The sequence below is a fragment of the Antechinus flavipes genome, chromosome 2 (assembly GCF_016432865.1).
Source record: "Antechinus flavipes isolate AdamAnt ecotype Samford, QLD, Australia chromosome 2, AdamAnt_v2, whole genome shotgun sequence".
In the NCBI taxonomy this organism is placed as follows: domain Eukaryota; kingdom Metazoa; phylum Chordata; class Mammalia; order Dasyuromorphia; family Dasyuridae; genus Antechinus; species Antechinus flavipes.
The window spans coordinates 39,773,168-39,798,631 of NC_067399.1; the positions used below are offsets into that span (position 1 = coordinate 39,773,168).

Consider the following 25,464-nt stretch of genomic DNA (forward strand, 5'->3'; position numbering starts at 1 on the left):
TTGTTCTGTAAGGAACGACCAGCAGGATGAATACAGAGAGGACTGGCGAGACTTACATGAACTGATGCTGAGTGAAATGAGCAGAACCAGGAGATCATTATATACCTCAACAACGATACTGTTTGAGCATGTATTCTGATGGAAGTGGACCTCTTTGATAAAGAGAGCCTTAATTGATCAAAGATGGACAGAAGCAGCTACACCCAGAGAAAGAACACTGGAAATGAATATAAACTGCTTGCATTTATGTTTTTCCTCCCAGGTTATTTATACCTTCTGAATTCAATTCTCCCTGTGCAACAAGAAAACTGGTTCTGCACACATATATTGTATCTAGGATATACTGCAACCCATTCAACATGTAAAGGACTCTTGCCATCTGGGGGAAGGGGTGGAGGGAGGGAGGGGAAAAATCGGAACAGAAATGAATGCAAGGGATAATGCTGTAAAAAAATTACCCTGGCATGCGTTCTATCAATAAAAAATTATTAAAAAAAAAAACATGTGATATACCACCTGTGATATCCTGTTAGTTATTTGGGTTCTACTGAGAAGGTAGAAGCATACTATAGAAGAAGAATTTGTATCTAAGTACTTTTATTCAGTTATAAAAAGTACCTAATTGGTTGATCCATCTATGCAATAGGCATTAAGTATAAAAGCAGAATAGTAGATAACCAACTATTCTGTCAACCAAAACCAGTTCTACCTAAACCCCATTATAAAAGATGAGAATGAAATGATAATAACAGCTGATATTTGCATGTTCTGTATACAGCTGATATTTGCATGTTCTGTATATGTCATCTTATTTTAACACTCATAATAAGGTATTATTAGGTAGGTATTAACTCCATTTTATAGATGGGCACACTGAGATCCACGGTCAAAGAACTTACCACCAGATCCGTCTTGATCCAGCGTTCCTCCCATTAATCAAGAGTTTGCCTCTTCTTGGCCTATTTCATGGTAGAGAACCATAAAATGTGGGAGGTGAACTCACTTGAGGTCACCATGAGAAGCAAGAGAACTGGGAACATTTATTCATTTAATAAGTATTTATTTGGTGCCTGCAAGACATAGAGGCATACGTCTTGTGCATTGTGGGGGTTTTTGGCATTGTGTTTTCTGAGGCAGCTGGTGGTGAAGTGAATACAGCTCTGGGCCTGGAGTCAGGAAAATCCAAGTTCAAATCCAGCCTCAGACATTTACTAGCTGTGTGACCCTTGCTAAGTGACCTAATCTCCTCAGCTTCCTCAACTGTAAAATGGGGATCAAAATAGCATCTAACTCACAGATGTTGTAAAGATCAAATAAGATGATATCAGTAGATAGCACTTGGCACAGTAGGCACTTATATAACTGCCCCTTCCCTTTCTTTGCCTCCCCTTCTCTTGCCCCTCCCTTGCCTCCCCTTCCCTTACCTCCCCTTGCCTTCCCTTCCCTCATCTTCCATTGACTTCCTTTCCCTTTCCTTCCCTTTTTTCTCTTCCCTTCCCTGGATTTTGTGTCTTGACTTTGAAGCAATAGTTTCTCATCTGTGTCGGTTATGACTTCATTGAACCTTATTAATGGAATAGGATATAGACTAAATCATTTCCAGAGTAATTGTGTTGACCTCAAAGTAAGCAAGCTCGCCGTGACCAAGGTAAGCATTGTTGCTTCTTTTATTTCATTCAGAAGGTCTGGGGAGGAGATAAGGGGGTCCTCTCTCCCCCAGATCCGGCCTTATGCGGCTGCCCCAAATTCTTGAACTATGGCGATGAAAGCACAAATTGAAATCAGATAAAGAGCCCTAGGAGATAGAGAGAACATGTCCTCTGATGCATGAACTGCTGCTCTAGGGAACTTTCTGTGCTTTCCTAAATATGCTCCTGGTGGAGTCTTGTTTTTTAAGAAAGCAATTGGGGTAGGAGCCTGCCAGGAAGGGAAAATCACTGAGGGGATTGGTGGTGAGGCAAAGTCCCATTCTTTATTTTTATTCTTCACAGAGCCTTATTATCACTCTAATTCCCTTCATAGACTGAGGGTTTCACTGCCTGCTCCAAGCTAGCCTCTCCCACTTGGCTGTACCATGAGTCTCTGGGGCCCCTTCATCATCTTGGTGCTGCTAACTCTCTGCTCAAAGCAAAAGGCTGCTGCAACAAATCAAGGTGGGTAGAGGCAATTAGTGTCCAAGGAGGAGGTTGGTCAAGGGAAGAGGCCTGGGATCTAAAAGCTGGGAAGATTTCTCTGTCTAGGCAGGGAATTCTCCTTCCCACCCAGTCTTGGCTTTTATTTGCCCCAATTATATGGGTGGGATCTAGGGGAAGAAGGAGTTCTAGAAGGTAAAAATCTCTAGATATTCTTTAGTCTTTGAAGAGGAGATCATATTGCCCCTCCCAGTCACACATTACTACTGTTGGTCTCTTTCCATTTATTTCTTCATCTTGATTTTCTTTGGAAGGAGCAGATGGACATTTAAGGGAGGAAGTTAGCAAGGGAAAACAACTCTCAGTGCAGAGGTAAACAGGATGAAGTAACTCTCAGAGGGGAAGTCACAGAATAGATTGGGAAGCAATATCTACCACAGTGTTGTTGACAAGAAACATACAAAGCATGATGATTCAAGGAGAGTCAAAATGAAGATTTGGGGTAGAATTGCTTAAACCACTGGTGAATTCAGAATGGAGAGAGGGTGATGTAGAACTTATTAGAGGACAACAACAAGGAAATGGAAAAGAGGTTTCTGAGTAGTGGTGGTAGGGTATGTATTTATTCTTCATCTTGCCCAGTGCCTGGGGCTGGGAGCAACATGAGAGGAGTACTCAGGACTGGAGAACATGGTCAGAAATTCAGTGGCTTGGGGTGGAGCTAGTTCTTCTTCAGCATACAAAATATCTAGAATAAAAGGAAGTTTCTATAGGTCATAATGGAAAAGGAGAGAGGAGGAGGAGGATAGAGACAGGAAAGGGAGAGGAGTGGTGGGTAGAGAGATGAGGAAGTGAGAGAAGAAGCTAAGGAAGAGAGTCTTCTCCTTTTTCAGCTTCTTCATTTTCCATATCACATATCCCTCCTTGGTGGAACAAAAATGCTCAGTGCCTTTTAGGTACAATTCTTGTGTCTGGTTATCAGACTTCTATTTTTAAAGGGGGTACATTAGCCTGAGCCTTTCCCCTTTTCTAAAGGGATTCAACAAAATTTAATTTCACTGATTTTGGCAATGTGCAAATCCCCACCAAGCCAGAATGGAAACAGTAACTGCCCTTAGCTGTTCTCTACCAGAGGGTTTCAAGCAGAAACCCAAAGATCAACAAGATTTTAGATAAAAAAATTCTATCAAAATTTTACTTTGCCCTTTTCTGAGAAACTACTACTCTACCTCGCTTTATTCCTGCTTAATGGGCTCTCTATCCTCATGTAGTGCCAAAGAAACTGAACAAATCAGAGATTAGAGACCAATTCAATAGTTTATTAAATAGAGAGAGATATTGGGACCAATGGATCCATGGGTGATGCCAGGGTTGGATGAAACTATCATCTCAAAGAGTCCAGCCCTGAAGTATCAAAGGGCAAGCCTTTTATAGGATAACAAGAACAACGACACAATGGGGGAGATACCTGGGTAGGGATAACCTAATGTGGAGGAGGCCCCTAGGATGACACAATGGAGGGAGGTTACTGATATTCTAATGACATCTAAAATGGATGAACCTTTATCCTGTCAAACATTAAGAAGGAATGTCTATAACCTAAAGATATAAAACCTTTATCTCATCAACCATTTAAGAGGGATTGATTATAGCCTGAGGTTTTGGGGCAGAGCAACTGAGGTAGACCTTTATCTCATCAAACATTAAGAGGGAACTGAGGCAGAATAACTAAATAGGACAATTGGAGAAACTGGGTCACGACCTTAAAAAGGGAACTTTGGCACAACACTCAATTGGGAAGTGGCTTCATTTTGTATTGGTCCCCTGGGAGCTGTGGGGTCTCATATTGGATCACTGTAGGCTTAAAAGCCCAGGAGCTTCCTGGAAGCTGCAGGTTGCCAGCCAGTGTACCTATTAGATCTTTTGGCTTTAATCCATTGCAAAAGACCCCCAACATCACATAGGTACCATAGCTACAACATCTAGGATGCTGAAAATGAAACAGACCACATTTGGAAAGACCAGATCCAACAACCAGCCCCACCCTTCCATTCCTATTTTGGCCAGCAACCGGCCTCCTAATCTGTTCTCTGTCAGACTCTGTGACTTCTAGGGGGTCTCTCCTCTACTGAACCTCCCTCCCATAGCTCTTGGGGCTTTGATGAATGTCTACCCTGAGATGACTTGTCTATTATTTCCACTTCTCCGCTGTTTCTCTTTAGAGTTCTGCAAGGAGGCTGAAGATCAAGGCTCTTGCCGAGCTCTTATCCCTAGATGGTTCTATGACTTTACCACCAGTACATGTAGGCTGTTTATCTATGGAGGCTGTGAAGGCAACAGCAACAACTTCAAAAGCAAAGCTGATTGTCTGCAAACCTGCAGTGGGAAAAGTAAGAGGGAACTCTCTTGACATCTGGATCCAGTCCTCCCCCAGGCTGGGGTAGCCTGAAATACTTCCCCAGTGATATCTTTGTTACTTTGAAATTCCTCCCATATTCCCATTTCTCTAGACTTCTCAAACTACCCTTTAAAATGCAGATACTCTAGGAAGGCCAAAACTATCAGAATCATTCACATATTAGTGTAAATTCTTTTCATCAGAGATCTTTCTCTGTCAAAGGGCAAAGGTGATTTAAAACTCTGGGATATTGCTCTGATACTTCAGGCCTGAGTGTAGGTTATGGGAAACAAAGAAACAAGAGGCTAGAGTCACAGAAACAGGAGTAAGAGTCAGATCAGGACAAATTTGGGCTGTCTTACATCTGAAAGGATTTGTTGATTCCTACTGTGTACATGGCACTGAGTATCCCAATAGTCCCAAGGAAGACCCTTTGATGGGAGAGCTGTGGATGACTTCCTTATTGGGCACAGGAAATGGAAAGGGGAGATGGAGGTTTCTTAGTAAGAATGATAGAAAATGCCCAGAACTGCTCAGGATCAGAGGTGGGAAGTGGGGGGTAGTGATATAGCATGAGAGGAAAGGGTGGTGAAGGATTTCCAGAGGGAGATAATTGTCTACCAGTATGAGTTCCACTTGGTCTAGGGCAACGATTCCCTCAGTCTGTAGTTCTTACTGGGCATTGTTTCCTCCCAATTTCTGATCCTGTTAATCTCTTTTTCTGTTCCCACTCTCTAAAAGACTTTCTGAAATAAAGTGATTTATCTCCTAGTCAAGTATTTTGTGAATTAATTCATCAGCATTAAGTCATCAAACTCTATACCTATGGAGGATTTAGAATTCAAGTGTTGGTAAGAACCTCAGGTGTCATATATAACCCATACCCAAAAAAAGAAAAACTTTCCACATACTCATATTACTATCCATCTTTTCCTTGAAGACCTCTGATAAGAGAAAACTCACAAATAATAGCTAACATTTATACAATGCTTACTAAGTTCCAAGCACTGTGCTAAGTGCTTTATTATCCTCATTGGATTCTCACAACAGCCTTGGGAGACACTTGTTATTTTTTATCCCCATTTTAAATATGAAGAAACTGAGGTAAACAGAATTTAAACGATTTATTTTGGTTCATATAGCTACTTAATGTCAGAGGTCAAATATAAACTCAGATGTTTCTGACTCTAAGTCCAAAACTCTATCCACTGTACCAACGAGCTGATTCTACTTTTGGGCAGCTGTAATTGTCCTGAAAATTTTTCTTGTGTAGTCTTTGTAATCTATGATGAGCCTTATTCCTACTCCCGCCTTCACAGTCGATTTTAAAACAAGCCTCAAGGATCTAGAGTTATTTTCTAATGTCACTGGCTTGACAGTGGTGATAACCCTCTAAGGTTATCACTTGAAAGTCAATTTGGTCTGTCAGACTTAAGTGGCTTTTAGAAAAGAATATACGCACTGAGGTATGTAAGAAGAACAATTGGTATAAAACCACTTTCATTGCACACTTTCCCTAAAGTATATACAAAATCCAAGGGAAAAAGGACTCAATATTGGAGAGCATATGTGGTAGAATCATCTTGCCCTTGAAGAGCTATGTCCATCAGAATTGATCATTGTATAATCTAGCTGTTGCTGTGTACAATGTACTCCTAGTTCTGCTCACTTCACTAAGTCCCAGTTCATGTAAGTCTCTCCAGCCTCTATGAAATCATCGCGCTGATCTTTTCTTATAGAATAATAATGGAATGAGAAATCCCTAGAGATTTGTCCATGTTTCTATGATGCCCAACATTTTAAAGGGGATAGATGAAATGATTATCATATTTTTCAAGTCATATGAAATGAAGAAATATTTAACTAGAGAAGTACAGAATGAAAGACGTCTATCTAGAGAGCGATTTATCTAAAGAAGATCTGGGGGTTCTAGTGGAAGCCAATATCATAACTATGTGTGTGACATAGCAACCAAAAAAAACCCCAAACAAACCCTGATACAAACATATCCTATTGGAGGCATAGTGTTTAGGAGGGCTCTGATTAGTCCTGGTCAGGTCTCCCTTAGGATAGTTTGATCAGTTCTGAGCAGTTCAAGTAAGACATTGACTTACTGGAACATGTTTAGAGAAAGGGACCAAATTTGACAACAAAAGGTAATGAGTAAAAATGATCCCAACAAATTTTATTTGCTTCTTTGTCTCCTGATGTTTTTTTCCCCTCCACATATGTTATTGTATTTTGCTGCTGCTGCTACTACTACCATCACTATCATCAACACCAACATTACTACTACTACTGATGCTATTATTATTACTGTTACTACTACTACTACTACTTTACTATTACTACTACTACTACTACCACTACTACTACAACTACTACTACTACTACTACTACTACTACTACTACTACTACTACTACTACTACAACTATTACTACCGGCACTACTACTACAGCTACTACAACTATTACTACTACTACTACTACAGCTACTGCTGATACTTCTACTACTACTACCATTACCCCCATTAACACTAGCATTATTAGCATTTATCATCCATGAACCAGATGGGGGCCCTACTCACTGGTCTCACCTATGCATTTAATTAATCTAGATCCCTACCAGTAGGGGATTCTAAGAAGTCTGGAGAAAAATCTCTTTGCACCACACAGAGCTCTCCAATTCTTCAGTAAATTTCTACAAAATCATGGGGAATTCCAGATAGAGGTCTGAATCCATCTGATGACAGAACAAGCAGACTACTTTGAAAAAGAAAAACAAACTCATATGAATCCCAAACACATGTACATCATTTCCCAAAGAGATTAAACATTTGGGGCTGTTTGTATTCCACCTCTCTGAAACTCGGTCAAGAAGCGCTCTCTCCCTTAAAAGTCCTGAGCTTTGCACTCATCCTCTCAGAAAAACCCTTGCTTCAAGACTCACAGAATCCAAATTCATCCAGGCAGTGTCCTAGCCCCCAAAGAAGAGGGTTTGATGTTTTTAAATCTGTGTCTTGTTGCATCTTCACTGTGGAATTGTTAGGAAAATCTCTAAAACTAAACCTTGAAATGTCATTTTTTGGGTGGCTTTTGCCTAATGTTTTTCTTACAAGAGATTAAGTTGTTTTCAGCATTTCTTCTGGGCAGCTGACCTTCTAAGGTCCGTTCCTTAACATAATCAACTCTCAGTTTCCAAGGCCAGGTCCCAGAAGCTGTCTTGGATTTTGGGTGACATTCTTTTGGCGTTTGTGTTTTTCTGAAGTGTATGTCTCTGTTCGAGCACGAACACCTCAGTATGCTGAAGGATTTGCTCTTTTATATATTGACAGAAAGAGCATGATCGATTCTTTCTGAAATCCAGGAAATGTCTCCTTCGAGCTTTCTATTGCTTTCATTAAATGGCCAAGACCAGGCTCTTTATTCCTTTGAGGACGATTAAAGAACTTAATCAGGTCTTGTTGGGGAAACTTCTTAAGGTCTCCTTTCTACCATTCAATCCTATCTGAGTCAGCTGTGGCTCCTTCGGCTGACGTGGGGAGGACTCTCCCTTACACCTAAAACAGCTCCTCACCATCATCATAATCTTCCCAAATAATAAAGCTTTCTTTTGGGAGCAGTTAAATAGAGACTTCATTTCTCCCTTAGGCGATCCTCAAGCTGAGGATCTATCCATGAAGTCCAGTTCTCTTATATAGAGGGCTGAAACTCGTTGCACTGAGGACCGTTCAAGCACTTAGGGCTAATTACTGATTGGACAATACTCTATGGGCATGTGCTTGGAAAATGGTCCTTCCCACTATCCTGTGCTGGCTCAATGATTGGTGTATTCAGAGGATTGTAAGAGAGACTGGCGGTGGAGTAAGACGAGTCAGAGTCACAATTTGGCCATAGATGAGGGAGAAGACGGTCGTGGAGATTCTGCTTCCATCCCATTCAATCCTGTGTCTAAAGACCAACAATAAAGATTAAGGACTTTTGCTTATCCTGACTCTGGCTGATTCTGGGGTGACCTGGGTACTAGCGTGGTCATCACACTCTTGATCAGCCAGACATGGAGAATCCAATTGGTTAACGATGCTGTTCTCCTTTGAGAAGCCACTATTGGATCACCTGTGAGGCAACATGCTCAGGAACTCTCAAGTTCATGGAGTGGGTGCCTAGATTTCAAGGCTCGAAATGCTTATTTAGAAACAGAAAACAGGAAAGTTAGCTGAGGACCAGACACTCATTTAGGTAATAGAGTCAGCATTGCTGTGGAGGGGAGAGGATTTCTTTTCCCTTACTGGAAACATAAGCGAGAGCTGACAGATTCCCAATGAACACATTCAAAAGAGAGAATGGGAGAGTTTTTCTGTTTTTTTCTTTTTAATAGCCTCCTGAAAAGGCAGCTCTTCTTGGCTCTGGAGTCAGATGTTTTCGTCACACATCCGAAGTCACAGGGACTGAGGAACCAATCAGAAATTTCTGGTCACTGGTCTTTTTAAAAATTTTTATTTACATTTTTTTTTTAAGGCAATCAGGTTAAATGACTTGTCCAAGATTACATGGCTAGTAACAAACATTTTTAAGCAAAGGCTAAAACTCATGCCCAGCTCCATGAGATATGTTTCAGTCTTATTCCATCTACATATAATCAGAATGTATATTGCCGTAAAATATGTTTCGATCATAGATTTTTTGTTTCTTCCCTACTTTGGGCAGAAGATGGCAATTAGATGGTGCAGGGGATAGAGTACCAAGCCTGGAGTCAGGCTGACTCATCTTCCTGAGTTCAAATATAGCCTCTGACATTTCCAATCACGTGACCCCAGGTAAGTCACTTCCCTCATTTGCCTCAGTTTTCTCATTTGTAAATGAGCTGAAGAAGGAAATGATAAAACCAATCCAGTATCTCTGCCAAGAGAATTCAAAATGGGGTCACGAAGAGTCAGACTTGAATGAAAAATGACTGAAAAATTGTACTTTGGGCAGAAGTTTAATTTATGTCATAATATTTGTGAAATAGAATCACATAATTATATGATAGTGATATAAAATTATAACTATTATGACAAATTATAAACACATAAATAATTAGCCAAAGAATTGGAATTGGAATGCAGATTTTCTGGCCCCAAATTCAATATTCTTTCCAATATCATGTTTATTTTCCAAAGCTATTGGAAGGAAATTTCCTTATGTCTTCCTCCAGCTGCCAGTAGCTTATGTTGAGTCAAGCCTTTTGTTCCACCTTCTTTTCTCTTGGATCAACTCAGAGAAAGTCCCAAATCAATCAATCAATTAACATTCATTAAATTCCTACTATGTGTCAGATATTGTCTAAGTGAATTTTAAAATAAACAATTCTTGTTGGAGATCTATCCAAACAGTTCCTGAACATGGATCTGGAGGGGAAAGAATAAGAGCATCTCTGTCTAGGAGCAGGAACCCTGATTGTTTTTCTCAATTTTAGGAGTATAGTGATTAATACTTTATTTCCATTTATTAGCTTTCAAAAAGGGATATTTGCTTTAAAAGTAGAGCAAGAGCAAACATACAGACGTTTCCCCCAGCATTTGGGGGCCATAATCCCCCTTCTACTACCTTAGTGTCTGAAGAGGGGAATATGCTCACAGCTTAATTCAATTCCTACATGGTGTTAGTCCCATTAAGATCAAGTCCTAGAGCCTCACTGGTGGGGTTTTCTGCACCCTTGTTTCTCAGAGTTTTGCTACTGTTAAGACTATCATATCTGGCCTAGCACTCTGGGTTCTGATATCCCCAAGGCTCTTGATTCTGGGAAGAACTCTACTTTTTGCATCTGAAACTGGAAAGAAAAATTTATCAGGCCCAAACTTCAACCAGGGCCCATGACCTAAGGGGAGGAGGGACAAACGGTCCCCAGTTTCTTCCCATTATGATATGTGTTGGCTGCTGTGTATAAAAGAATCCACTATCCTTAGTATTCCAGAAATAGGAAGACTAAGATTGGGCAGGGAGTTTTAAAGATGTGAATAATTGTAGCTATATGACCAATGGGAAGAGACTGCTCTCAAAAGTCGATAGGCTGTTGCACAGGAGGCCAATGCAGAATGTTCATACATGTTCTAGTTCTCCCTTCTCTCAGGAGTAGGTCTCCAAAGTTTCTCTTGTGGATAATTCTATCTTTGGTATTTGGACATGTGCCAAATCTTTACACTTTTAATTTTTTAAAATGTTTATCTGAGGAGGGGAAGTAAATGGAAAATAAATAATAGTTGCTAATTGGAAAATATTGGGGCAGCTAGGTGGTGCAGTGGATAGAACACCATCCCCGAAGTCAGGAAGACCTGAGTTCAAATCTGACCTCAGACACTTAATACATCTTAACTGTGTGACCCTGGCCAAGTCACTTAATCCCAATTGCCTCAGCAAAAATATAATAATAATAAAATAAAAAGACATGCACACACATTTATGTGTGAATGTTTTTATATATATAATATATGTTTATATATAAATACACAGTATATTATATGTAATTATATTATGCACAATATGTATGATATAGTTATATATTATATATAACATTATATAATTATATACTATATATAATATACTATATATTACACATAATGTGTAATTATATATAATATACATAATATAATATGTATGTATAACTATAAATATGTGAAATATATTTTATAAAAATTTACATATATAGGTACATAGAGACAAAAAAAAAAAAAAGACCTAAAGCAGCTTGAGTTTTGAGCACCATCTGGTGGTCTAGGCAGAGACTACACCTGAGCAACAACTCCAGAACTACCTTTGTGTGTGTGTGTGTGTGTGTGTGTGTGTGTGTGTGTGTGTGTGTGTGTGCTGACATAAACAGGTGTATCTGCTGATGCTGCTTCTCCTTCCCTTTTATCTCTGCAAGGAGTGAGCCCCACATGAGAATCAGGGGGCTAACAAAAATAATCCATCTTGTGCAAACTGACTTTCAAAAAGTGGTTCTAGCCCAATTACTTCCCTGGATTCACTACACTAGACTTGGTGAATTGACTTCCACTCTTGTCTTATAACTGGTGTCTGGAGATCAGCTATCAACTCAATTTATTCAATTTATTAAGCATCTATCCAATTTCACACCCTGTGCTAAGCACAGAAGACCCAGAAAAAAAAAATGAAATAAGCCCTGTCCTCAAGGAGTTTATGTTCTATTATGGGAAAGCAACATATACATACTGGATTAGGGATAGAGTTTCGGTATTCATTGATAAAAGAATAAGAGAAGCTGGGATTGGCCAATTAGAACTTAGTTCTTGTGAACATGTACAGCATACTTGATTATGCAATTCCTAAATGATCTCCAAGGCATGTTTTTCTGGTTGATTATTTTTCTGGTTTATAGTGAAGAAATAGACTTCTGGTTCTTCTAAGTACAACTAAGCATACATTGCAAAGGTTTGGGGAGAGAGATCGCAGGCATTTGTCTCCACCAGGTGACCAACCCACAGTTTTGATTATAGCATTTGTTTATTTAGTTGACTTTGTTCTTTCCTGATTTTAAGTAAGGCTGAGACCAGGGAAGTTTGAGAAATGAGAGAAGAGGAGAGTGAGCTACTAGAGACCTGGGAAATGGGGATTTGGGGAAAAGCTGATTCAGCAGGAAGAATAAAAGTCCCCAGTAACTTCCCTGCCCCAGAACATTATCAGTAACATTTTATTTTTCCAGTTACATGTAAGGATAGTTTTCAACATTTATTTTTGTAAGATTTTGAGTTCCAATTTGGTCTCCTTCCTTCCCTTCTCTCCCCCCAACCCCAAGACAGCAATTAATCTGATAAGTTATACACGTGCAATCATTTTAAACACATTTCCATGTTTGTCAAGTTGTGAAAGAAAAATCAGAACAAAAAGGGAAAAAACCACAAGAAAGAAAAAACAAGCAAAGAAATAGACAAAAAAGGTGAAAATAGGATGCTAAGATCCGCATTTAGTCTTCAATGTTCTCCCTCTGAATGCAGATGGCATTTTCGATTCCAAGTCTATTGGAATTATCTCAGATCACTGTATTGCTGAGAACAGTTAAGTCTATCATAGTTGATCATCACATAATCTTACTGTTCCAAGTAACCTTCCTTATCCATCATAGAAATGGGTTAAAGGTAGCCAGGAGGAAATGACTCATAGTCCAGTGTTTTTTTCACTACAATAATCTCTTTTGCATCGAATCATGAAAGGCGGAGGTGGGAGATGGCACGCCAGCAGAAGAAGTTTTCTGTATGGAGATGATGTATATGACTGAAGCCCCCACTGGTGACATCCTCCTTCTATTAGGTATAAATGACTAGTGTCTCAGTTCCAAATGACAACTTAACATCAATTAACTTTCACAATGGAATATATGAGATATAACAGTAACAAAGAGCAGGTAGGTGATATAATGGATAGAGCACTGGGGTTAGAGTCAGGAAGAATTATATTCCTGAGTTCAAATCAGTCTTCTAGCTGTGTGACCTTGGGCAAATCACTTAACCCTGTTTGTCTCAGTTTTCTCATCTGTGAAGTGAGCCAGAGAAGGAAATGGCAAACCACTCTGGTGTCTATATCTTTTTTTTTTTTAAATTTTATTTTATTTAATAATAACTTTGTATTGACAGAATCCATGCCAGGATAATTTTTATACAACATTATCCCTTGCAATCGCTTATGTTTCGTTTTTTCCCCTCCCTCCCTCCCTCCACCCCCCCCCCCCCAAGATGGCAAGCAGTCCTATATATGTTAAATATGTTGCAGTATATCCTAGATACAATACATATTTGCAGAACCAAACAGTTCTCCCGCTACACAGGGAGAATTGGATTCAGAAGGTAAAAATAACTCGGGAAGAAAATCAAAAATGCAAATAGTTCACATTCATTTCCCAGTATTCCTTCTTTGGGTGTAGCGTTTCTGTCCATCATTTATCCATTGAAACTCAGTTAAGTCTCTTTGTCATAGAAATTCTGGTGTCTATGTCAAGAAAACCTCAGTTGGATTTATGAAGAGCCGGACACAACTGATAAATGACTACCAACATTTCCCAACAACACCTTGAGGGTATAGGTTTCCTTTTATCATCTTGGTCTCTAGAATGGTCCAAGGTTTAATATGATTTCTACATTGAACATCAAGTTCATGACTGAATGTAATATTGTTACTGAATGAATCCTTGTCTCAGCTACCTTTGGGTTGAATCTCAAAGGTCACCCCCAACATCACTTTTTACTCCTCAGAATACTGATGCTCTAATAGGCTCTAATTCCTAGATTCCTGGACTCCTGGAATATTGAATTCCAAATTTTTGGATTTTTAGACTCTTGGACTTCTGGAGATTCACTTTCGTGATCTCTCAAAATTCACAAGGCTAGAGCTTGCGGACTAATCTCCTTCACTTAAAATAGAAGAGCAAATAAGGCAAAAGACCAAGGTCCATTTATATGGGGCTCCATGTTGGTTTCTTAAGATAAAAGGCTCAAGGGGCAGCTAGGTGGCACAGAGAGCAGAGCACCAGCCCAACACTTCCTAGCTGTGTGACCCTGGGCAAGTCACTTAGCCCCAATTACCTTAGCAAAAAAGCAAATTCATGATCCAAGATTTCAAAGGATATGTTATCATAACTTTCCTGGAAATAGGCTCTCCGGTCTTTTCCACACAGAAAAGCCAAGTCCGAGGTATTCTGACATGTTCCAGATCCTTATGAGGCAGCTAAGGAGCACCATAGTGATAGAGCATTGAAACCAAAAGAAAGAGACCTGAGTTCAAATGTGACTGTTGATATTAGTTGTGTGATCTTTGTGTGCCTCAGTTTCTTTAACCATAAAATGGGGATAATGATAGCACCTGTCTAATAGGGATGTTGTAAGTATCAAATAGCTGAAAAGTATTGTTCACATAGTTGACATTTAATAAAAAACTTATTCCCTCCCTCTCCTCTTCATTAAATTTGTCAAAATGATCTTTAAAAAAAATTAATTTACTGGAAACTTTGTAAAAATCTCAGAGAGAAGTGGAGGACAGTAGCTCCTACCACCCAAGTTCCATGCACAAGAACTTGTCCCTTCTCCCCTAATCTTCTCTTTCTACTACTTTATCCCCCAACATTCCAATGGCTCCTAGGTGGTTCTCTTTCACCCTACCCCAAATGTGGGCATTTCAACACTTGGAATGCCTTGACTGCCCCTCCTCTGCTAGAAATATGATGAGAGAAATGACTTGTTATGATGTTTTTGGGGTAAAACCCAATGCCTTCCGGGAATAACTAAAAAGGCATATAGAAAACTATCTTTATACCCTTTGATTCAGCAGCATTTCTACTGGGCTTTTATCTCAGAGATTTTAAAGGAGGGAAAGGGACCCACATGTGCAAAAATCTTTGTGGCAGCCCTTTTTGTAGTGGCCAGAAACTGGAAACTGAGTGGATGCCCATCAGTTGGAGAATGGTTGAATAAGTTATGGTATGTGAATTTATGGAATATTATTGTTCTATAAGAAACGACCAGCAGGAGGATTTCAGAGAGGCCTGGAAAAACTAATAGGAACTGATGCTGAGTAAAGTGAGCAGAACCAGGAGATCATTGTATATGGCAACAAGAAGATTATACGGTGATCAATTCTGATGGATGTGGTTCTCTTCAACAATGAGAGGATTCAGACCAGTTCCAATGATCTTATGATGAAGAGAGCCATTTTCACACACAGAGAGGATTTGTGGGAACTGAGGGTGGGACTTCCGGTTAAGATGGCGGAGAGGAGGCTCACAGTTGCATAAGCTCCGCGCTTTCTCTCACTATCCACTTCATTACAAGCCTCTGAATCAATGCTTGACTGAAAAAAACCCACAAATAGTTACCAAGAGAAGCCATCCTTGAGATCCGCCAAGAAAGGTCTGTCTTTACTGGAGGGCTGGGGCGGTTTTAGATCGGGCGCAGGCGGCGGGCAGCGGCAGTGAGGGCACAGGAGCAGACTGGAGAGGGGGTGGAGAGTGATCGTAGCCGTTTTTGCGGGGAGAGCTTCGCTACAGGTTTGGATACTTTCCTCCGGCAGCAAGTCAACAGCCCAGCAGAGAAGCTAAAAACACCGGGGCTGAAGAATACAACCCCAAACAGCTGGAGTCTCTCAGGACCTGGCCGCCCCCCCCTTCCCCCCCCCTCAGTGACTCAGCACGCTCTGGGATCTCAGAGCGCAGGCGCAGCACAGTCCTGCTAGTGCCTCACTGCTGCCCCCTGCAGTCTGTAGAGGAAGCTCGATAACACACCCAGCCCCCCCCCAAAGAAAGACTCCAGTTTTTTCTGTTTTTCTTGGTAGTTTGTCTCTGATTAATAGACAGAATGAGCAAGAAGCTGAAGAGGACTTTAACCCTTGACAGCTTCTATACAGATAGAGAGCAGACTCTAAATCCTGAGGAGACTAAAAACAGACAGTCCCCAGGTGAATCCCCAAAGGAGGAGATTGTCTGTTCCTCAGCACAGATGAACCTCATAGAAGTGATTAAAAAGGCTCTCACAAGGGAGCTAGAAGAAAAATGGGGAAAGCAGAGTGAGGCTTGGCAAAAGGAGAGGGAGGCTTGGGAAAAGGAGAGGGAGGCTTGGCAAAAGAGCCTGGAGAAAGTTAAAGAGAGAGTGGATAAAGAAGTAAAATCCTTGAAAAATAGGATTAGTGAACTGGAAACAGAAAACAGCTCTCTAAAAAACAAAATTGGCGAAATGGAAAAAAATTCCACAGAACAAAAGAACTCAATTGGACAATTAGAGAAAGATTTTAAAAAAGTGAGTGAAGAGAATACTTCACTGAAAATCAGAATTGAACAAGTGGAATTGAATGACTCGAGGAGACAAGAAGAATCAGTCAAGCAAATCCAAAAAAATCAAACAATGGAGAAAAATGTGAAATACCTTCTGGGGAAGACAACAGACCTGGAAAACAGATCCAGGAGAGACAATCTGAGAATCATTGGACTCCCAGAAAAACATGATGAAAAAAAGAGCCTGGACACTGTCTTCCAGGAAATTATCAAAGAGAACTGCCCAGAAGTCATAGGAACAGAGGAAAAAATAAACATTGAAAGGATTCATCGATCACCACTGAAAGGGATCCTAAAATCAAAACACCAAGGAATATAGTGGCCAAATGCCAGAACCCTCAGGTGAAAGGAACTGAGGGTGGACCACAACATACTGATTTCATTTTTTTTTGTTGTTGTTTGCTTGCATTTTGTTTTCTTTCTCTTTTTTCCCTTTTTGATCTGATATTTCTTGTGTTGCACGATATTTGTGAAAATATGTATAGAAGAATTGCATATATTTAACATATATTGAATTACTTGCCATCTAGGAGAGGGGGTGGGGAGGAGGGAGAGAAAAAATTTGGAACACATAATTTTGCAAAGATGGATGTTGAAAATTATCCATGTATATGTTTTGAAAATCAAAAGCTTAATTAAAAAAAAAGAAAACTATCTTTATACCCTTTGATTCAGCAGCATTTCTACTGGGCTTTTATCTCAGAGATTTTAAAGGAGGGAAAGGGACCCACATGTGCAAAAATCTTTGTGGCAGCCCTTTTTGTAGTGGCCAGAAACTGGAAACTGAGTGGATGCCCATCAGTTGGAGAATGGTTGAATAAGTTATGGTATGTGAATTTATGGAATATTATTGTTCTATAAGAAACGACCAGCAGGAGGATTTCAGAGAGGCCTGGAAAAATTTATAGGAACTGATGCTGAGTAAAGTGAGCAGAACCAGGAGATCATTGTATATGGCAACAAGAAGATTATACGGTGATCAATTCTGATGGATGTGGTTCTCTTCAACAATGAGAGGATTCAGACCAGTTCCAATGATCTTATGATGAAGAGAGCCATTTTCACACACAGAGAGGATTTGTGGGAACTGAGGGTGGACCACAACATACTGATTTCATTTTTTTTGTTGTTGTTTGCTTGCATTTTGTTTTCTTTCTCTTTTTTCCCTTTTTGATCTGATATTTCTTGTGTTGCACGGTATTTGTGAAAATATGTATAGAAGAATTGCATATATTTAACATATATTGAATTACTTGCCATCTAGGAGAGGGGGTGGAGAGGAGGGAGAGAAAAAATTTGGAACACATAATTTTGCAAAGATGGATGTTGAAAATTATCCATGTATATGTTTTGAAAATCAAAAGCTTAATTAAAAAAAAAGAAAACTATCCTTGAAATATCACTCAAATAAGAAACCAAATTAAGGAAAAAAGTTCAAACAGATTTCTCAGGCTTACAAAATGTTTTCTGATGCAAAAAAGAAGAGACTTATATGCAAAAGTAGAGAACAAGTATCAAAGAAGGTGGTTCTGGTGGTGGCTTTGATTCTCTAGGGATATCTTTGATATGGTTTTTGGAGGAGGTAGAAGAATAAAAATGGAACAGAGAGGGAAAAATGTTTTTCGTCACTTGCTGGTGACCTTGGGAGGTTTTTTTTTTTTTTTTGTGTGTGTTTTTTGAGAGGTGATTGTGTTTAAATGACTTACCCAGAGTCACACAACTAGTAAGCAAGTAATGTGGAATTTGAACTCAGATCATCCTGACTTCAGGGCTGTTGCCATCTAGCAGCTCCAGAAGATTTATATAATGGTATAATGAGAAAACTGGCTTTGTAAAAGAATGTAATTTGTGATAAATGTGAAGGACAGGATGACAAGAAAGGAGTTGTAAAGATACAGTGCAAATTGCAAATAAGAATTCATCAGATAGGACCTAGAATGGTTCTACAAATTCAATTGGTTTGCATGGAATGTCAAGGGCATGGAAAACAAATCAGACCTAAAGATAGTAATGGAAGGAAAACTATTGAGAGAAGAAGATTCTGGAAATTCACATTCTCAAAGGTATGAAAAATGGTCAGAAGGTAACATTCCATGGTGAAGATGATCAGGAGTCAATCCTGGAGCCAGGAGATATTATCATTGTTTTAGATCAGAAGGACAATACTATTTAACTTTTCTGTGTTTAGGAATATTCAGTTGGTTGAAGCATGGTGTGCCTTTCAGAATCCAATAACAACTCTTCATAATAAAACTACAGTCACTACTTTGAAATACCTCAGTTTCCCTGAATTGTAATACCTCAGTTTCCCTGAATTAATATGCTATTGTCTACCCTCCTCCCCTCCTGATCATTGGGACTGAGATAATTAGGGTTGCGGAGCTCTGGCCATCCTGGCATTCTAAGGAGTCAAAAAACTTCAGATGGCTTATCTCAAATATCTAGATGGCACTCTCTATCTCTCCTGATCCAGATTTCCTATCTTCTGCTTGACCACCTTCTTCACTCCCAACTCATCAGAATTTATGGTCCTTTATGAAATTATGACTTACTAGATGTTTCTTCCCCCCTTGCCTTTGCTTCCCTGATAGTTGGAGCCCTATAAAAGTTTTTGGAATTAATTACTAGATGCTGGGTGTTTTGAGACAGAAGTCCCATCCAGCCGACAAGTCTAAACTCTCCACTACTAAAATATTAAAAACTCTAATCTCTGTCTTGCCTCAGTTTCTCCAGCATTACAACTTCTCATCCTGGTCAGATTATTAAACATGGAGAATCAAATGTGTGCTGAATGTAGGCATGCCAATTTATCTTTGGCCTTATGAAAAAGAAATTCTGATCATTGAATTTAAACTTCCCAGAGAATGAATTTCTTTCATCAGATAAGCTATCTTTGTTGGAAAAGTCACTGCCTGAAAGAAAAATGTAGAGAAGACTGAAGATATGGATCAGGTGGAACTGGTGGTCTTTGACCCACCTCAACAAAGAAAACACCATTACAATGAAAACATTTTTGAGGATTATGAGCATCAATCCAGAGACTTGGTTCAGTGAATAATCTTCACTGTAATGCAATAGTGAATGAGTGAAGGACTATAATCACCATAATACACCCACTACTAGCTATTCTTTTTTGTTGTTGTAATATTCAATTATAGTTATGTTTTAAAAAGTTAATAAAATCAGTAATATAAAATTTATTTTATTTCTTTAAAGCTCAGACTTAATTTTTTTTTCACTTCAAAATTCTCCCCCTTCCCTTCCCCTATCCAATAATTTGGCAAGAAAAACAAAAACCCATTACAAATATGTACAGTCATGCAAAACAAATTTTCATATGAGTCATGTTCCCTCCAAAAAAGAAAAAAAAAGGAGGTGGGGGAGATTCATCTATCTATACTTTTGAGTGAATCCTTTATCTATCTGTTGCTAGCATGTTTCATTATGAGTTCCTTAGAATTGTGGGGTGGAACATTGTATTGGTCAGAGTTACTAAGTCTTTCATAACTGATTTAAAAAAAAAACTATATTGCTGTTACTTTGTGGATTGTCCTCCTGTGCTCATTTTGTTTTACTTTGCATCAGTTCACATAGATTTTCCAGGTTTTTTGAAACCTTTCCCATTATCATTTCTTATTACTTAGTGTATATTGCAATTTATCTAGTCATTTTCAAATTGATGGACTTTCCCTTGGTTACTAATTATTTGTTACCATAATGTAATTGTGTTCATGTAGTGCCTATGTCTGTATTGGCAGGTAAACTTCCAAATGTTTCATATTGTTTGTAGTTTTTTAAATGAAATTTCTTTTTATCTCTTCTTGCTGGATTTTGTTCATAAATAAATGCCTAGGATTTGTAAAGATGATCTTTTTGAACTTAAGTATAATATTTTATTTATACTTATTACATTTCATTTAATTAGGTCCAGTCCAATGCTCTTACCTGCCAAGATGTTTTAGGCTCATAGACTTATTTTTTATTTTATCTATTCCCATTATATTTTTTTCCATCTCATTTCATTTCATTCCAGTTCATTGTACCTCATCTCATGTGATCTAGTTGTGTTTCCTCTCTAACCCAACCTGTTCTACACCATTCCATTCCATTTTATTCAATTTTCTTCCTAACCAGGGTCGGTTAGATACTGGTGGTCACTGAAGAGTGAGATGTTAAAATTTAACTGGAGGGCAGGAGTAAGAACTGGCAAATCCAGTTGATTTTTCCTAAATGAAAGGAAGGAGCAGTGGACTTAGGGAATTTATTGTTTAATAAGTTCTTTTTTCAATGCAAGTTTCAAAAAATTTTTAATTTCATATTATTTGATATATATATATATTAAAGTTTTGGGTCTTGACTTTTTCATTTAGTACATTAGTTATTTTCATCTTTGTGTTATTACAATGATGAAAAGGATAAGAGAGGAACCTTGTAGAAATCAGGAGGTTTTGATTCTGGCAGATGCTTAGTTACTGGATGTTTGAAGGTCTGTGTTGAGTTAGGAACTTGTAGCATAATCTTGTTGTATGCTCAGCAATTGATCATAGATTATGTGGCATTATGTAGTTGCCTGGAATTTTTTGGTTATACATGTACATTATATACATACAAAAACCAAACAAACAAACAAACATAGCATGTGTTGGTTTACATTCACTCTCCGTAGTTCTTTCTTTGGATGTGGATGGCATTTTCCATCCAAAGTTTATTGGGATTGTCTTGCATCACTGAAGCACTGAGAAGAACCAAGTCTGTCATAGTTGATCATTGTACATTCTTGCTGCTGCTGTGTGTAATGTTTTCATGATTCTTCTTGTTACGTTCAGCATCAGTTCATGTAAATCTTTCCAGGTCTTTATAAATCAGTCTGTTCATCATTTTTTAACAGAACAATAATATTCAATCATTTTCATTTACCATAACTTATTCATCCATTCTCCAATTGATGGGCATCTACTCAATTTCCAATTCTTTGCCACCCTAAAAAGAGCTATTACAAACATTTTTGCACATAGTGAGTACTTTTCTCTCTTTTGTGATTTCTTTGAGATACAGACCCAGTAGAGACACTGCTGGATCAAAGAGTATGCACAGTTTTATAGTCCTTTGGGCGTAGTTCCTAATTACTCTCCAGAATGGCTGGATCATTTCAAAACTCCACCAATAATGTATTAGTGTCCCAATTTTCCCACTTCCCCATCCAACATTTATTGTTATATTTTCCTGTCATCTTAATCTGAGAGATGTGAGATGGTACTTCAGAGCTGTTTTCATTTGCATTTCTCTAATCAATAGTGATTTGGAACATTTTTTCATATGACTATAAATGGTTTTAATTTCTTCATCTGAAAATTGTCTGTTGATATCCTCTGACCATTTATCAATTGAGAATGACTTGTAATCTTGTAAATTTGACCTCACTTCTTTATATATTTTAGAAATGAGGCCTTTATCAGAAACACTGGCTGAAGAAGACCTAGATTGAGATACTTATTATTATGTCACTATGTGACCCTTGGCAAGTCACGTGGGCTCTTTTTGTCTCACTTTCCTCTACTCTAAAATAAGAAGTTTGGACTTTCTATTCTCCAACTCTCTTCTTGTTTTAAATCTTTGATCCTATAATTATTTATGCTTATGGGGGGAGAGGCAGTTTCCATTAGATCAATAAGATCATGTAATATAAGAGAAAAGAAGAACCTAGGCTGGGAAATGATTGGATCTAGATGAAGGTTTCCAAAAAAAAAATGGATTTCTATGTGGGGCTCATCAAAGGTGGATCAATCTAGGCTCTGAAACTGAGCTATAAGCTATATGCTCAAACCCCCTCATCCACAGATGCTGCCATATTCCATGAAAAGGAATACAGATTTAACCTGTGGGAAAGTAATATTATTGCTTTAAACATGACAGATAAGAAATTATTGCCATTAACAAGTCATTCAGAGGACTTGGGTTGGAGATAAGAGATTTTATCTCCCAGATCTAGCCCCATGTAGGAGCCCCAAACTCTTGGAATGTGGCAAGAAATGCACAATTTTAGATCAGATAAATACCCCAAAGAGGTAGATAGACCATGTTCTCTGATATCCATGCTATTCCAAGGGACTATGTGTTCTCTTTCATGCACTCCTGGGTTGGGGGGAGGCAGGTCTTGTTCTTTAGGAAGCAGTAGGGGAATAGGGGCCCTTGCCAAGAAGGAAAATTACATGTTAATGATACAAATCCCTTTCTCTGTCTTTTCTTATTCTAAAGCTATCCTAAATCTTCTAGTTGGCAATCAGATTTCTCACGGGTTTGAGAGAACCTTCTCCAGGCTAACCTCTTCAACTGAGAAGCGCAATGATACTCTGAGTTTCCTTTACCTTTTTGTTAATGTTGTTTATCTACTGCTCCAGACTGAAGGTTACTACGACAAAACTGGGTAGGTCTGTAGGGAACTGGAGGCTGAGGAGAATTTCAGTCATGGGGAGGGGCCTGCTTGAGCCTATAGGTTAGATTCCCAGAAAAATTTGTCTTTCCATATGGAGTATTGGGGACAACTAAGTGGCACAGTGGAGAGAGTGTCTGGCTGGAGTCAGGAGGACTTCTCTTCCTGGACTCATCAAATCTGGCCTCAGACACTTACTAGTTGTATGATCTTGGAAAAGTAACTTAATCCTGTACATCCGAATTTCCTTATCTGTAAAGTGAGCCCCAAAGAGTAAGCCACTCCAATATCTTTGCCTAGAAAATCCCGAATTGGGTCACAAAGAGTTGGACACAACTGAAAATGATTGAACAATGGAGCATCGATCACTTCATAGAATTCTCTGTCTCATTCTTCTCTAGGCTCAGTTGACTAATCATTTCCTTTTAGAAATAATTGAGGAATGGGGATGGGAGAAATGAGGGAAAGAAAAAGCATTTCTCACCTTGATTACCTTTACCAGTATCAATAGCGGTTGATAGGGGAAGAGATTCCTACTTATTCCCAAGGTCTTTATGTTCAATTGTTAGGTATAGGATTTCCTGACCTCCTTCATGAAGTCTTTGGTTCATAACAAATGGAAGGCTGAGCACTCATCTATAGCCCAATGTACTTGACACAGTACTGGAAGATGCTCAATATGTTCTTGTGGAATAAAGGAGAAAGTGGAATAGAATTTATGTGATGGAGTAGAGCAGAAAGTCAGAAAATAACATTAAAAATTTAATCTTTACAATAGCCTTATAAGGTCGTTGCTATTATTATCACCATTTTACAGTTGAGGAAACTGAGGCAGACAGGGATTGAGTGACTTGTCTGGGTTCATACAGCCAATAGATGTCTGAGACTATGTTTGAATTAAGGTCCTTCTGACTCCAGGTCTAGTTATATCCCATATATAGATATAGAAGAACTTCCCTCATGTCCCTGATCCCTTCTTCTTCTTCTTATCCTTAATTTTTTGCTGGGTCTGCACCTGGATCTAGTTTTTCTCCACTCCATAGAATCTTGGAATCTCAGGTGGAACATCAGTAATTCACTAGGGATTTATTTAATGATTACTATGTGGCAGGCCTTCTGCTAAGTGCTAGAAATACATATATGAGCAGAAAGCCTATTTCAATCCTAAAGGAATTTATATTCTTAAAGAAGGGAAGATAACACATAAAAGGAAGATCAGAAGGGGTGTAGGGAAAAAGAAAGAAAAGAAAAAGAAGAAAGAAAGTTCAATCATTCATTTTGAAAGACAGAAGTTCTAGAATCTCATGGGAAATAATGACACAAACATAGACATAAAGTATTATTTTCTTATTTCAACATATAGTATAAAGTAGTGATGAAGTGATGTTTGGCATGAATTTAGACAGAGTAGATAAGAAAACATTAGGAACAAGAATCATTTCCAATAATGATGTTTGATAAACCTGGAAATCTAAATTTCTTGGGAGAAGAACTCCCTATTTGATAAGAACTATGAGGAAAACTAGAAGGCAGTTTTTTAGAAATTAGTTGTAGCCTAGCATCTTATACACTATACCATAATAAGCTCAAAGTGGTTATGCAATGGAGTCACACCATAAACAATTGAGAGCTTATTGAAATAGTCTTGGGACATGAATTGGTGAATAGAAAGGAATAGAAAAAAATGTGAGATATAGTGGCAGAATCCAAAATACTATGCAACTGACCAATCAAATGAAATGATATCTTAAAAATATTTAGCACAATCCTTATCCCCTCTTTGGACTGGATATGGGAGCTGAGGTCCAAGATAATTTCTACATTGTAAAACAGTGACTGAACAGAGCCAGGAATATGGTTTTACAGAGCCAGGAATATGGTTTTGCAGGGTAGGGGGTGACTAGAGATAATAAGTTCAGTTTGGACTTTATAGAGTTTCAGATGCCTTTGAGACATCCTGTGGAGATGACTATTAGACTGTTGGAAATAAAGGACTGAAATGAAATTCGATACAGAACTGTGAGTCATCTACCAGGAAATAATTGGAGCTGATGAGATTATCAAAAGAGATAGTGTAGAGAGAGGGGAAGTGAGATCTCAGGACCAGAGTTTCGGGACATTCCTGTGGTTAGGTGCTGGGAGTCAGATGGTGATTTAGGAAATGAGATTTGAGAAGCATATTGTACTGGAGACAGCAGATTCATGAAAGATTATGGAAGAAAGAGTAATGAAGGAAGGAGATGGCTCAGTATTAAAGGTGCAATGAGATCAAGGAGAACGAGGACTAAGAAAAGGCTACTGGATTTATCAGTTAAGGAATTCTTTGTAACTTGGGGTAGAACAGTTTCAGGAGAGAGAGAGAGAGAGAGAGAGAGAGAGAGAGAGAGAGAGAGAGAGAGAGAGAGAGAAGGGGAGAGAATAATTTAGGTTAGAGCTGTATTCCATTTCATGGAACATGGCAGCATCTGTGGATGAGGGGGTTTGAGCATATAGCTCAGTTTCAGAGCCTAGATTGATCCACTTTTGATGAGCCCCACATAGAAATCCATTTTTTCTGGAAACCTTCATCTAGATCCAATCATTTCCCAGCCTAGGTTCTTCTTTTCTCTTATATTATATGATCTTACTGATCTAATGGAAACTGCCTCTCCCCCCATAAGCATAAATAATTATAGGATCAAAGATTTAGAAC

General features: G+C 38.7%; 1 long non-coding RNA gene and 1 pseudogene across 1 annotated transcript; both read left to right on the forward strand.

The window, feature by feature from the left end:
- Nucleotides 1–1,854: 1,854 nt before the first annotated feature.
- On the forward strand, nucleotides 1,855–5,301 carry LOC127552352 (uncharacterized). The gene is made up of 2 exons (XR_007951338.1): nucleotides 1,855–2,153; nucleotides 4,355–5,301. It is a non-coding gene; the product is annotated as an uncharacterized LOC127552352 (long non-coding RNA).
- Nucleotides 5,302–14,737: 9,436 nt separating this feature from the next.
- Nucleotides 14,738–19,396, forward strand: LOC127546394 (dnaJ homolog subfamily A member 1-like; annotated as a pseudogene).
- The last annotated feature ends 6,068 nt before the right edge of the window (nucleotides 19,397–25,464 follow it).